At 38.3% G+C, this 15,629-nt stretch overlaps 1 long non-coding RNA gene across 1 annotated transcript in view; it reads left to right on the forward strand.

The window, feature by feature from the left end:
* Positions 1–439: 439 nt before the first annotated feature.
* LOC144201854 (uncharacterized) overlaps positions 440–15,629 on the forward strand; it is a 43,717-nt gene continuing 28,527 nt past the window's right edge. Inside the window, exons 1-2 of the long non-coding RNA XR_013327405.1 lie at positions 440–617; positions 2,728–2,823. This is a non-coding gene — a long non-coding RNA (uncharacterized LOC144201854). The remainder of the gene's footprint in view (positions 618–2,727; positions 2,824–15,629) is intronic.

The raw sequence follows: 15,629 nt of genomic DNA on the forward strand, positions 1-15,629 counted from the left end.
ACATCCAGCTACTTAGCTGCGGTTCAAAGTCTGTGTAAGGGAGATGCACAATTATTGCACTTGACCAAGCCCCAAAATGTACATTGTACAAATTATTATTATTATTATTTTGCTTAGTTATGAGAAAAAAATGCCAGTTCTGGCTACTTTACATGGAGCGAGGGGGAAAATACTCACTGTAGAAGCAGGATGAAGAAGCGTGAATTTGGGATCGAAACCCAAAAAAAATGCAACTCGGCTGGCCTGATTCAGACGAGGAGGTCCCCGAAAGCTGAGATCCGGGTTGCAAAAATACGGGCTCGCATATTCAGGTCTCCTTACTAGTGACAGGCGGCGGTGACAGGTAGACGCTCCCCCTCGCGTTGATACATCCAGATCGGGGGGGATAGCTCCATAAAGCAAGGAGAGGAACCAGGTAGGGGGGGTTGTAACTCAAAAGTAAAGCACCATGACGGCGTCACCGCTTTAAAAAAAAAGGAGGTTGTTGAAGTTGGGTCGCCTAGATAAGAATCGGTGGGATTTGGGGGAGAAAAGTCCTGAGTGGGTCGTGACCAAGTGGGTCGTTGAAGCAGGGAAGCGGCACTCTTGAGACGGGGAGTGTGGAGATGAGATCCTCGGTGAGCTCCGGGGTTTTGTTTGCACGCCCGTCGGAGCGCGTCGCATCCGCACGACTAGCTAGCAGTCTAGGGGACGACTGAACAGACTCGCATGGAGTTCTGGTCCGACGTTCGGCAGCAACTGGCTGGACGCGGACATGGGGAAAATCCGGAATGGACTTCAGGAATCCACTTGAAATTCAGCCACCTGGCTGTTGATTAAGAGGGGAAGATGCAGCTAAAGCTAAACAATGAATATTAATGTAATCACGCGGCGGCCAAAAGATGATTTAAGCTGTTTTAATGCTATAAAGACCAAGAAGAGGCAGTATCAATAAGTATTGTAGCTAATGGATGAGTACCGTATTGACCCCAATATAAAATGACCCTCGTAATAAATCGTTTGAAAAAAAGGCTTTTTGAACACCAAATTTAATTTTAGACACATACCTTTATGACTTAATGACAGTACATTGGAAACACATGATTATAAGAATATATTTGAGAAAAAGAGGCATGTTATTTTGTTTGCACCGATTCAACACAAACAGTTTGAGCAATGATTTTTCTGCTGAAACAAGAAGCACCTGACTGAAATCCACTGATTGCGCTTCTGAAATACCAGGTTGGTTGGATGGTTTCTTCTTTTCGGTCGGAACAAAAACCCGCACTCACTGTGGCTCTTTATGGAATAGTTTGCACAGCCCTGTCATAAGATTTTCAAGACTGAAGTTTGAAGGAAGTCTTTTTGAACACCAGATTCAATTTTATGCGCAAAATAATGACGGTTCATCTGAAACAAATGAAAATAACAATGCATTCGAGAACATAATATTTTGCCTCTTTCAAATCATGCAAAAACGGTCTATGTCTTCTTAATATCTGAGCATTTAAACATCTAAACTAAAGTGCAATCACATTTGTAAATGAAAGTATTTGGAGTGATCGCACCCTGGCAGTGTCACAGTTCAAATAGATTGCATGTCTATCCCTATCAATGACAGCCAATGATAGATATTTGGGAAATATTAGTGCAGGGATTTAAAAAAAAACATGCATTCACTTTGACTTTATGCTTGGTTTGTTTTCTGACATGCAAGGCAACCGTGGAACCTTTAAAAAAGACAGGTGTGTGTCTGTCTAAATTATGTCCAATCGACTGAATTTACCACAAATAACTACTGGATCTTCACAAACTCTAACTTGAGGTATTTGGCAAAGGCAGAAAATGCAGAATATGGATATTATCCACATCATTTGATTAATGCAATTATTAAAAAAAGCTAATACAACTAAAAAATAACTTAAAGGCTAAGCATTATGCGTTGGTGTAAGAAAAAAATGTTAAAACACGACTGATTCCTTTTTTAATGATTTTTAAAAATGTATTACAGCATATACAATGGATACATTCTAGAATTATTATAGTATTAGTATGTCTTATATTATTAAAACTATATTAAAATGCATGCAAGGAGGTTTGTGTGAGTGTGAGGGGTTGTTTGTGTTTGGCAGGTGACTGTCACCTGCCTGCAGTTGGCTGGGTTAGACTAATAAAAGAACAAGAATCAAAACAAGAATGCACATCGTCAAATTATATACACACATAATTGCATACATGCATATATATAGGCACAATTGGTAGAGACAAAAGTGCATGACAGTCAAAACTAAATTCGTGTAAAAGTAAAAAAACAAAACCTTATGAGCCCTTTCTTTTGGAGATGCTTGCCTCTTTTCCCTGGGCTTGTGGGCCAAAAAATATATATATATATTGCAATTTACTCCCGCAAACTAAGAAAAAAAATATTGCAATTTACTCCCACAAAGTAAAAAAACACGTTTGTTTAGGTTCATTTAAGGCACTAAATTGACCATAGCCATGAGTCGGCGCATGTCATTCCGTATGTCAGCCAAAAGTGGTTGTTGTGAGTCAGCCAACACAAAATAAACAGTTTTCGGAAATGGTTGGATGACCTTGCTTGTTCCGTCCTTCACAATTAAACTGAGGCCAATTTAGCAGTGTTGAATTTATTTTCCAGTTCTTCCTCATATTGCCAATAGAAAATCTGATATAAAAGAAATGAAATTGAACATATTAATAAACGGGGCTTTTTTTTTCCATCAACAGGTGAAAGTTCACCACCAGTGGTTTATGACATAAATCCAGAAGTGCAAGGGCTCACTACGAGGACTGAAGAGTGACGGACATTGATACCATTTTAAGGTAAAGAAACATGGGAAGTCAATGGGTTTTTAAAGCAATTTCAAATCTTATTATAGTGCTTTACTATTTTAAGAAATACCCTGCAAACTATTTATATTGTTTTTTTTTAATTTATGTCATGTTTTGTGCCCTTTTCAAATAATTGCATGTGCATTTGTCTGTGAGGAGGAGGTGTAATCTTTTCTCACCATGGCTCCTAACTCGACCAGTAATAAATCCATGAAAACATACCCTAAAAATAGCCCTGGAGCCACTAGTTTTAAAAATCAACACAAAACTGCAGTTGGTAGAATGGGTGATCCAATAAACAAAAGGTTGGTTGTTCGATTCTGGCTCCAACTGCTTGTTCTTGATAGGTCTTTGGGCAAGACACTGAACCTTAATTTGCCCCATGCCATGCATGGTAGCACCACTAGTGTATTAATGAGTCCCTGAATGGGTGAATTTGAGCCAATGTCCAGTGCTTTGGGCACTGTAATGGTGGAGGAAGGAGGGCTACATAACATCTATTCATTTACCATCCATCATTGCAGAAGAAGAAGAATTTTATAAGGAAGTCAGTAGTTTTGGACTGATCAGAATTTTAGGGATTGTATCCATGATATAGTAGTAAATAATATCGCAATGATGGGCAATGCAAAAGCTTATGCTTGAGTCTATCCCAGTTAACATTGGGCAAAATGCAGACTTCACACTAAACTAGTCGCCATACACAGACACAGACAACCATTTGCACTCACAATCACGCCGCCACTAAACAGGACTTGAGCCCAAGTTGCCAAGCACCAAAGTCAAGTGAATGACCCACTACACCATCAGGTGGCACTGTGAATATAATATTGATTAAATGTGTTCTTCATCTTGACAAATTGTAGCATTCATCCACTGTTGGGTTTAGAGAAGATTTATTGATTTTATTTTTACTGTTATCTTTTTAATTTAACATCCTTGATTGGATTTAAATCTGAAACCCAACTGACTTTTGGCCTCGTGATTAAATGCTGTTGCTGGAATTAGCACTCAGGAATAGATGGTGCTTTACTGTAAACTGCAACACATTAGCATTAAAATTCCATTTGTGGGCAGATATGATCTAATCCCAATGGCTAACCGGACAACAACATGTTTTCCTATAAAAGTTAGTTATTTATACTGGATGCAGATTTTATAATACCATAAATAATGGGGATGAAAATATTTTATTCATTGATCACCACAGAAAAGCATGACGTACACCAATTTTCTCTGTGTGATGTGTAATGACTGTGGGTTCCGTGCATCCCAATTGTCACGGTAACATGCAATTTCTGTATAAGCAGTCTGTGCTCTGTCATTATGACTCCCAACACTATGTGAAGTTGTCTTTGCAGTCAAATGGCACAAAGGGTCGATCCACACAGATGGGAGCCAATTTTTGTGATGACGCTCTCCTCCATATTTCCAGTTCAAGCCCTACGTTGCTTCATTTTAAAAATATTTAGTATGGATAGCAGTAACTGTCATTATTGTTTTATATATATTTTTAGCTGTCCTGCATTCATATTTCAGAATCCATAAATGTAATTCAGGATGTATTTGCTTAAGAGGAGTCAGACCAAGTACAAATACTAAACCGAGAAATGAGTATCTATTAACGTCTGAAATGTCATTCAGCTACCTCTCATGAGCCAAAATACATAGCTGAGTGAGTGGTCTCTTTTACCCGTGGCTTGGTATCAAAACAGATGACTGGCCGCGGACAAGAGATTTGGGTCATGCTCAGCAGGTGGAAAGTGAAAAGATGAGTGAGGTTGGCTGCATTCATAAGCTCATATCATCAAACTAAGAGAAATAATATTTATGTATGAACTACCAGTGTAAATGTAAATTCCACGCGGGCGGGTGTCTTATTCATTGCGGTTAGTACGATGTGGGTAAATCTACACATGCACACCCACCCACACATGCAAACAAAACCCATGAAAAGCTACACAGACTGTTAGTTTTTTTGTGCAAAAAAAATTCTTGACTCTGCTGTTTCATTCCACTCTGCCATTCTTTCTTGTTTTCAACCTCCTAAAAATACGGTATACTATCAGATTACTCAAGGGATGGGCAATGTTATAGATTGATTTCAAATATAATTTGTGCTGAATTAACTGAAAGATATGTTCTGTATTTGTTCACTAGAGGAATAATAATGCCTATGTGTTATGCCATAGTGGAGATTAAGCATAGTTGCCATTGCTGTGCCATGTATTGGCATTCCATTTTGGCAGCCAAATAGTCTGACAGTTGGAGCCAGCTAGTTGCACATGTGACACAGATGATTGTACTCAAGCAGAGAGCAATTATAATCTTCTTTTTGATGACTTAACTTCTTTCTTTGTTTTATGAGGTACACATCTGTGATAAATGCTCTACTAGCAAAATTCAGACAAATATACAACAACAGCCAAACAAATGCTGTTTCTCCACTACTTTAGACATAACATTTCATCTCCTGGTTATGCTTACCCAATATATACTTTAATTTCTATGTGGTGAAGGGAGGAGTAAGTGATAATAATAACAAGGGCACAAACACATAACATTACCTAAGACTGCTCATTATCGCTAAGTTACTGCTTTTCTCTGTACTAATTATAAGATAGAAACATTAACATACACATACTATTTTGCTGGAGTACACTCTGTATGTTTAATGATAATATGCGACTTGTGACTAATAAAACTTTGTATCTCTTGCTTGAAAGGTGTAAGTACAGCCACAGTTTAAATAGAACAACTTCCAAACGCATGTTACATCACATAAGTGTTGTTTACATTTCTTGGGTCTGTCTTTGTTGATCTTGTGGGTTTGGAGCCCCAATGCGAGATGCTGTTTGGAGACTTCAAGTCACTCACAATGTGTTTGTCTTCAATTTGTGTCATCTTGCGTGAGCATGTGGACAAAGGCTCCAGAATAATGTGGGGTGTGGTGAATAAGAGAGTATATACTAGCTGGGAATGCAGTGGTGAATGCATCTAGAGTCTTTACTAAGTGGTTTTGCTCATTATGATCAAACACTCGAAACTCAAAGGCGATTTCCATCCTATAAGAGAGGAGCCGTTTGTTGAGGGGAGAAGGGGGAGGAGTGGGAATCAAAGGATGATTCGATAAACGTTCTTGTTCCACACGAAAAGGAATTCTGCGGCTTTTCTGCGTTGAGGAATTCTCCATCCATATCCCTAAATATTGTTTAGACCAGCTAGTTGCAGCTTTGGAAGCAACGAGGCGGATAAAAAGGGTCAACCATATCATGAACTTGACATTTCTCAGGGAATGGGAAGCACCAATTTGCTGTTAACCTGCAAAAGAGACACATTATGTATGCATTATTATTTCTGCCACCATAAATCTTCCAGTAGGATTTCCGAGGATTAGGTTTTTACTTGTTTTTGTACCTTTGCTCTTCTAAATCGTAAAATGTTCCTCTAGATACCAGACTCCTTACAAATACAAGGTACCTGGACTATAAACCACCAGTTATTAAATCGTTACACTGGTTTCCTGTGAGTCAAAAGATAGACTAAAAATATTATTGCTCGATTTTGCTAAAAGGGCTTAAGTCACCTATTCACTTAGTGTGTTTTTAAGTTGTTTTGGAGGTTGTTTAGTGGTGGTTTTGAGGTTGAGACACAGTATTTGTTTTTTTTTCTGTTGTGGAGAAGGACTTTATGTAAGACTATTTTTCTTTGGCTTCTTCCTAAGCCCATTCCCCCTGAGAGTTGAGTTGACAGCAAACTCCAGCGTTAGAAGTTAGATCAAGAATATAGAGGGTGAATTCAGCTCGCTACAACACATCAAGTCTGACAAGAAACATGAATCCAGACTCGATAGGTCTTTTTTTGGCTCATTCAACGACACCCCCCTCATTTAAATTGGGGGGTTTGCAGAATCACTGTCGCTTTTGTTAGAGAAATAACAACCTGGAATAAACACATCCACATTGAGCAAAGATTGCTGTTCAGTCTGGAGCATTTTATAATGCTTACTAAAGTACTTTGTTTTAATTCAGTCCCCAGTGGTGGATGTTTATCTTTTTTTCCAAGTGTGTGTCACTGCTTTGTGCACAACAAGTTGACTCTTTTCTCCAAATGGAAACAAATGCCCATTGTTCATGTTTTGAAAAGAAATGCGTATTAGAGGAAGTATAAAAGAAAAGAAATCTTCTCATTCTAAACCAGTGTGGCTAATTCTGTCTTGAGTGCATATGCCATTAAAATACCTTGCTAACATTTTAGTGGGGGAGACTGCAAGCTTCATTAATTTAATTTATTAACAAGTATTAGAGTTTAGGAATATTTTGTGAAAAATATCCTTCATATAGTTTACTGTACAACCATACCTATACTACTATACATATACTTTATGTTCCTGGCTCCACCGTGCTGAGTGAGTTTTGCTCACATAAAACGGTATAATATATTTGCGTGATATTTATTTATGTCTTTCTCTATTAAAGAGCAATTCTTGTTCTGAAATGCCTACAAATTCCTCCTGACATAAATTGAAAGCATTTATTCTTTATTCCCACTGTGGTTGGCATGTTTCCCATTTGAGTCTCCTTTCAGGCAAGTTGAGTGGTGTGTATTAATGGGCATATACCTCATAATGTGTCATAGGAATACTGTCATTCCTATCTCACAACGACCTCGAATTTAAATTAACTAGTTTTGCCTGGCTTTTCAAACGGTACGTTGCATGTAATCGACAAGCCGCATGCGAAAATAAACCATAGCTCAGAATGATTTTGAGCTATTGTATATTAGTTCATAAATTGGATTTTGATGGCATGGATCCTCTAACACATATTGAGCAGGATAACTGTACAAGAGGAGAAACAGGGTCATGGTTGCGTGCCAGTGAAAGGAAACCCGTCACTCATGCATAGGACCATTTCTATTTTTAGTACCTTGTAGCATGGACCTAACCTAACACCAAAATCAGACGCAATAAATAATAAATCCAGCAAGCGGCTGATATTATTCTTTGGGGTTTTGAAGCAGCTCATGAGGAAAAATGACAGTTAAAATAATAATTTCTTTTTAATGTAAAAAAAGCAGGCTGAAATAGATTTGAGCATCCTCAGAAGTAGCCCGGGAGTGAAGTAAGTGTATATTTTCTCAGAGTAAAAGATAAAAGAACTCCCATCGAGTGTGACTTGTGCTGCAAGATGGTTTTTCTAACGGGCGCTGTCAGCAGCCAGTAATCAAAGCCCTTACACACGTCTGCATTCTCCTCCAAAATATCCCCTTTGAGACAGATGCTGAAAATGGCCACGCAATGTTTTCCATTTGCCTGAAAATCCAATCAAGTCTTCCCAATTTGAAATCAATAACACCAACGCCCCTCTTGTGCTAGGAGTGAAGGATTACCCTTATGCTCGGTTGAATCTTTTCAGATGACCGCACTCCCCGTTCCCCACCATTGTGTCGCCGTGCCTCCTTTTCAGCAACAGTATCAAGGCCTCCCTCGATAATGGTGGCTCTTCAAAAGTATGGTTCGTAGGACGATGTGCGATAGCTCTTAAATAACTGCGAGCTCTGGCTTCATGATATTGACTGAATGTACACAGTGCAGTTTGTAAACTGGCAAGCAAAGCTAGGTGGCCATCACATTATTTGTTGAAATGTACGCCATGTTTTACAGGTTTGTATTATTGGACCACAGCCCTGTGCTTAATTAATTGGAAAGTACCACCTAATCAAAACGGGCTTAAAATAGGCCAGAAAAGTAGGTAATGTGCTTGTATTTCTAATCCAGTTGATTCTATTGTTTTGCCTGTTGTTCATAGTTCTGGAAAAATGTTTTCCTTTCCTATTTTTTTTATAAAGATGATGTACAGGCTTAGTAAGAACTGATCAGTCTTTGGTACAGATTTAGTTAAAATGTAGGGATGGTTCTGCAATTTGGCTGGAGAAGAATGCAAAGTGTACTCAACTTTTCAAGTTTGCACCATTTTACTTATTGAGGAATGGAACAGGAACAATTTAGCCCTATTCAGGCCCCCAAAATGTTTTGTAATGAGATAAATTTGCAGGCTTTCTGTGGAAAAAGCTAAACAACCTAATTGGAGACGGATTGTAATGTGTGTTGTGCCAGGACTTGCTTTCCTCTTTGATTGGCTTTACTAGCATCTTTTACACAAAGATCCCCTTTGTTAATCTATGTCTTTCACAAAAAAACAGCAACATTGCCACAAATGTGCTGTGGAAAGACCTAAACATCCCAAATGAAGACGGACTGAAGTGTGTGTTTTGCCGGGGCTTGCTTTCTTCTCTGATTGTCTTTACTGGCATATTTTACACAAAGATCCTCTTTGTTCATCTTTTTGTCTTTCCCACAGAACCCAGCGATCTAGCCGCAAATGTGCTCACTCACTGACAATTTAGAGACAGCATCACGCCATCAGATTAAGCAGTGTAATGTCAGTTACGGGTGTGACAGGTGTTAAATTTCCATTCATTTTCCCAGCATAGTAAAATACCTGCATGTACATCTGGATAGATGTGTGTGTGTATAAAAAAAAAAGATATATATATACATATATCCATATATATACATACATATATACATATATATACATACATATATACTTATATATACATACATATATACTTATATATACATACATATATACAGATATATACATACATACATACATATATACATATATATATATACATGTATATACATATATATACATACATATATACATATATATACATATACATACATATATACATATATATATATCCAAGGTCCGCTTACAAAAGCCGTATCACATTGACAACAAGCAGATACCGTAGGAAATGGATGGTTAAACCTTGTTGACAATTCTATTTTTGTACAGAATGTCTACAGATGCCTAAAAGCGACAACATAACGCTGTACCGAGGAAGCTGTTGTGAGGGTTTACAATAGCTCAAACTAAAGGTTCTTAAACAATCCCATTGTAAATTGTAGTTGACTAAGCTACCTTCTTCTGTATGCAAGCTGTGGAAGATGTGAAAGGAGCAGAGAATGATTTAAATCTTTTTCAAGACTGAGTAGCAAAGGTGAGCATTTTTCCTAAGCGTCCACGGTGGGCACATCAATCCCCGTCAAACATCTTTGACTCGAGTGAAAAGCACATTTTATGAGCTCACATCGGCCTCGAGCACTGAGATGAGTCTTCGGTAGGCAGAATAAAAAATGCCTTCTGTCAAAAGCTCATTGTCCCAGAATATTTCATGATTTATGCCCTCAAAGTGGTATTGTTTCACAGAAAAGGTCTACCACCCTAAGGTACGTGCACAAGAAGGCAGGCACACTTGATGTAGGATTATGGAAGGCGGTGAGACAATGATAGGACGCTCATATTAAAAGCATTTATCCCTCTCCAGGCGCCAGCCTGTCTGACATGGGCTCAAATTGATTCTTAATTGGGTTTGCATGGACCCCGGATCTACTGTTGATGAGCGCAGCCCCAACGCGGAAATCTGCCGCAGCTTGGACTGCACGGGGAGGAAATGTGATAACACGACCGCCCCGGTGCAAGGAAGAACAGAACCGCTTCTTTTTGAGTCCAGTTAAGTAAGGAATGATAGAATCTGCACATGTGGGGAGCGGATTTAAAAGAAAGATCTGTCTTTTTGACGGAGCAGAACAAAACAGCAGATTCCAAAAAGGGATGGCATTCGTCATTGCGAGTTGCAAAGAGTTGGCATTTACCAGCTGTGGAGCTTTTCCTCAAACGGGGTTTTTCTTTGCATGTGTGTGTGTGTGTATGAGAGTGGGGGTTGCAATAAATCAGTCTGAGTTGCAACGGAATGTAAGCCAGTCCTCTGGAACAGCTTGGTCTCGGTAGAGGTGATTTTGTCTTTTTTAGCCTGACATTCTTCATTATCTATTTTGGCTTGCCTTGCGTGCTCGTGGGCTGCTGGAAAGACTGGTTCAAAACTGAGGAGGGAGGCAACGAGGAGGTGGGTGATGAGAGGGGTATGGTACTCAAATGCTCCCCAATGCCCCCCGGCTGCCGCCCCTTTCCCCTCCTGCAAAGCTCAGCATTCCTCCATTTGAAGAGGAAGGCAGGAGGCCTATCTTACCTTTGCTCACCTCAAGATTTTCTTATCCTCTTCACGTAGCAATAATAATCAGGGTTATTGGTATTATACATGTTATTTTATTATTCATATTATTTTATTATATAGGACAAGCATAATTATTATCATTTGTAATCATCTCAAATTCCTTTTGTTATTAGATTTGTTTAAAAAGCCAGTGTAGAGATACTCTATATTTAAAGTAGCCTAAAATAACACTTGTTTAAGACCTGGTGGTGTACATAAATGTAGTGGTAACACTATATGAAATGAGATATACGGTACATGCCATGTGTGTCACTAAACTGCGTTTTTTTTTAGAAACAGTATTGCTGAGTGCAAAAAAAATCTGAAACAGCTTTCAGTGTGATTTGCAAATTGTTTTGTCAATATAGTATCCCTCTTTCTTACTCCAAATATTATCTTTATTTAAGAATGATTTATGATTACATCATTTTTTTCTTAGATTTTGAGTGTGTTCTTAAAGATCTACCACTTTAATGCGTAGTATGTCATGAATGTTCCCTGGCCTTCTCCATAGAGAAGAAATTCTTTTTACACAGTATCGCAAAACCACATATTCAGATAATTAGATGCGGGAGGGCCCCAGCATCTGGCTCGCCGTAAAATATATGGATGCTTTCAACACAACAGGGCGGGACAAGTGAGTGTCAGGTATTAATCTTCACACCCCAACCCAGGCTTAAGGCTTTTCCCTTTCACTGAGGTGTTAGCACAACTCTGACACCATTTCCGAAGCAGCAAAAACACTGAGTAGGCTTTTGTCGGGATCGTTGTTGCAGGTCTTGGTTGCTGCTTTAGCCCCTTTTATGCTGACTGAAAAATCCAGTGTTCTGCTCACTGTTTTGTGGGTCACTGTTGTATTGACATTAAATTGAAGTATGACAGTTGAAACAGAGATAGTTGCGGACTGTGTATAAGTGGACTTAACAATGCGAAGACCCAAGTTTTAACATTTATGCTTGGTTTACATGGCAACTACAAGGGCCCAAATTATTTTGAAAAATTATTACAGATTTAAAGAGATGGAAACATGCAGATTTAAAGAGCGACAGAACCAGTATGGGTTGTTTTTAATATATTAAAAACCTGCATGGACAGAATACATATCAAAATAATATAAATGGATTACATTACATACTGTTTTGTTTAGTTGGCCTAAAATGACTATTGTCAGATGTTACCCTCAGCAATAGACTTGATTTATATCCAATTTTTATTATGGCTTTGAGATTCACGAGTGTTTTGGGTTCATTTGTTTGTGTTGTTTGAGCAAATGTGGGTCTAAACACATTTCTCAGCTATGAACAAACAATTAGTTTGGCATGTTTTGCAACCTAATACAATAATAATAAAAACAGAATGCTAATACTGTATATATTAAGCAGAGGTCGTGCGCTCCACTTGACCGCTTGCCTCTATGTACAAGTGTCAACAATGCAAATCCCCCCTCTTGTGTAAGGGTCATAAACCGCAGCAGGCACCCTTGAGTTTTCGTTTTAGCAGCCTGCTGGGGTGGTCCATCACAAGCGGCATACTGGTGGGCCACCAATAAGCCAGCAGCAGTAGGACCAGTGACAGGGCAATGTGCTACTTCTATTCTGGTCATCAATGAGGGGAGGTAAAAAAATAGTACAAGAGGAACCTGTCGCGAGTAAATGTATTCGCTTAAGAACATGGTGGTCTTTGTATTCCTTTTCAAAGCACTAAATCCCATTTAACGCACGAGCTAGGAATTTATAAGGCAGCACAACAAATTGCCTGTATGAGCATGATTTATTTGGATAACAAAGTGAAGGTTGAGAAATGACACAGGGTTATTCTGTTTGTTGCGTACACAAAAATATTTCATAAATACGTACAGAAAGAAGCGCAGTTAAAAAGGCCATCATGAAAGCGTCGCCACACTCGATATGGCTCAGAAATGCATGATTTAATGGGCTTCAGATTGTTTTCCTATTCACAGTACAGAACATTCCGATGTTATGCGATAACCAAAACTTTGCGGCAGGATGTGGCTGCTCTATACATGAAAGATTGGGGATCCATTTGTTTCTGTAAGCCCCCTGTTGGATCATGCGACATTCCATGATGCTTCGCGTGAATTCAAAGTAGGCCACTTATGTGTTTTACCGGATTCTGTCTTTGACCAAAATTCCTTGGCTTCTTTTAACTGGGTGGTGTTCTTCTTTGTACAGTATCTTTTTCCCCAAGTTGACTAGATTTGTGGCCTGTTGCGGTGCAACACAACAGCACCACAGAGAACTTCACAAAAAAGGGGCTCCTTCAAATTTTTGGCGGTTCAAACGCAAAAATGAGTGTCATTATTATTCATTGATGTCTTTAAATGGAGGGGATTCAGCGGGACTAAAGTGGGATCACAAGCTGACACACACACAACCCTACTGACAGGTGCTGATGTGGAGGTCAGCTTATTTTCTTCTTCTTTTCAATTTTATTCATTTTTTTTTTATTTTAACAAGCTCAGCCTGGGATTTTTCACCACACACATGGCAGTATTTTGCAGCTCTCGTGCTGGCAAATGAGATGACACCACTGTGCTGCATAATAATACGTTGCAGGGACATATTTGGAAATGCTTATAATTGTGTTGTGCATGTTAGACAAAGAAAGAAGAATGTTTTAAGGTTGGTTACCAGGATTAAGTTCACATGTTTTTTTATCAGGGTCAAAAGACAACAATCATGATCAAACTAAATCAATGAGTGGTGTCAGTCGCTGTTACAGTACAGTGGTATATCAGTGTCAAATAACACTGTCATAAATCACCGTGTGGTATGTAAAAACTTTATTTTTCATTGTGGCAAATATTTTAGGGGATGAACGAAGCTAACTAGTACTTAAAGTCTTTCAGAACTAAATACACACGTCTTTTAAAATTGACACAAACAACCAACCATGATCACACTCATACCTAATGATAAGGTTGTTATATTAATAATAAGAATAATATACAAATTATTGCTATTATGGTTGGGATCACTTTAAAAAGCAGTATTTGTCAAACTCAGCCATGAATACCGAGAGCAAGAACATATTGTCATGGAAATGCAGGCACTCAGTGATATATTTTGTTGGGTACATAATGTCAGTGGAAGTGTTCCTGTGAGCATTTGTTGGAGTGAAGAGTAAACTGAAGGAAGAGTTAAGGAACATAGTGCACTTCTCCAATAATGTGGAACAATCTTGTTATCAAATAGGCAAATCCTATGTTTATGCAAACTGATCCTGAACCACTTTCTCTTTCTGTAAACACTGTATATTTACCCATAATTTCAAAGCACCTAGGAATTATTACTTTGCATTTGCAATTTATTTTAAGTGAATTCTGTAAGGCTCAAGGAAGCTTTCTTTCAAGTAACCTAAAAATTAAATCAGGTTTGGGTATCCATAAATTATAGTAACTTAGTTATAAACTTGAACTTTTTCTCAGAACTTTTTTCTCTCAGATTTGTGCTCTACATCGTTGTGAATTATTGATCAAATGTAACATTATCCATCAAAATAAGTGAATATGAAAAAACAGCAGACTTTGTTGTAACAATAGGATAGTTTTGAAACCAATACCAAAAAAATATTTAAAGCCACATATCTTAAACTTATATCACCCATTTAAAACAGCATCGATTTTAAAACCTAAGTAAAATTTGCTTTAATCTTTTCTCTGAGCTTGTGCGGCAACATAATAATTGTGCTCCTGATTATAATGATATTAAGAGGTAGATTCAGTCGGGTGAATCCAATGCATGCCTTCAGGCACCAAATCTACAACTAACCAAGAAGTAGAATATATTGTTAGCACTCTGATCAACAACAACAACAACAACAACAGAAAGCTTTAGATCTTGGTTTGTCAACACTTAAAAATGCAGAGGTCATGTAAGCAAACAACTCCTGCATTTGTCTGTTTTCAGTAAAAGCAATCTTGTATAAATGCAGTCATGCAATGCTGACTTCCAAATGGTCACTTGTTGTTCCTTAAAAGTAGTGTTTTGTGTGCACAGCATGCATTGATTAGCTCCTGCTTGCACGGGAACAACAAACCCCTTCGACTACACCACCACGATCATGAACAACAGCAGTAGTCCAAACCAACTCACCTACCAGCCCCCACCACAGATTGTGGCTTCGACTGTTGCCCATGTGAAATATGCAAATGAGATGCTGTCACTGATTCTCTTTGAACTTCTATTTAGTCACGGGTTGAGAGGAATCGAAGAGGTAGAGATTTGAAAAGGAGAGCAGCAATGCAAGCCCATAGCGCCTTTTTCCCCATCCATCTCCTAGACTTCGTTTCATTTGAATAATATATGACAGAATTTAAAAAGAAATCGTTCTCAGATATACTTTGCTTTCATACACATCAACAGTTCAAAGATGCGTCTTTAATCAAATGTTAAAGGGGTCCAGTTGAAGCAAATGTTTTCAATTTGTGGTTTGGAACTAAATTCCAACCGAAATATTAGATATTCACCGACTATTATTTGTTTCACGCTGCAGTGCAACAACTAATAAAACATTACTTTAATGTAAAATGAGAAATGCTTTGGCGTTGGATCTAGCCACAAGTATCCTCCGTGAACAAATTCATGGCAGCTTACTTTTTGCTTGATCATGGCTAACAATATGATTCTTGATAGTATGTCACAGTGTTA

This window comes from Stigmatopora nigra, chromosome 9 (genome assembly GCF_051989575.1).
Source record: "Stigmatopora nigra isolate UIUO_SnigA chromosome 9, RoL_Snig_1.1, whole genome shotgun sequence".
Classification (NCBI taxonomy): domain Eukaryota; kingdom Metazoa; phylum Chordata; class Actinopteri; order Syngnathiformes; family Syngnathidae; genus Stigmatopora; species Stigmatopora nigra.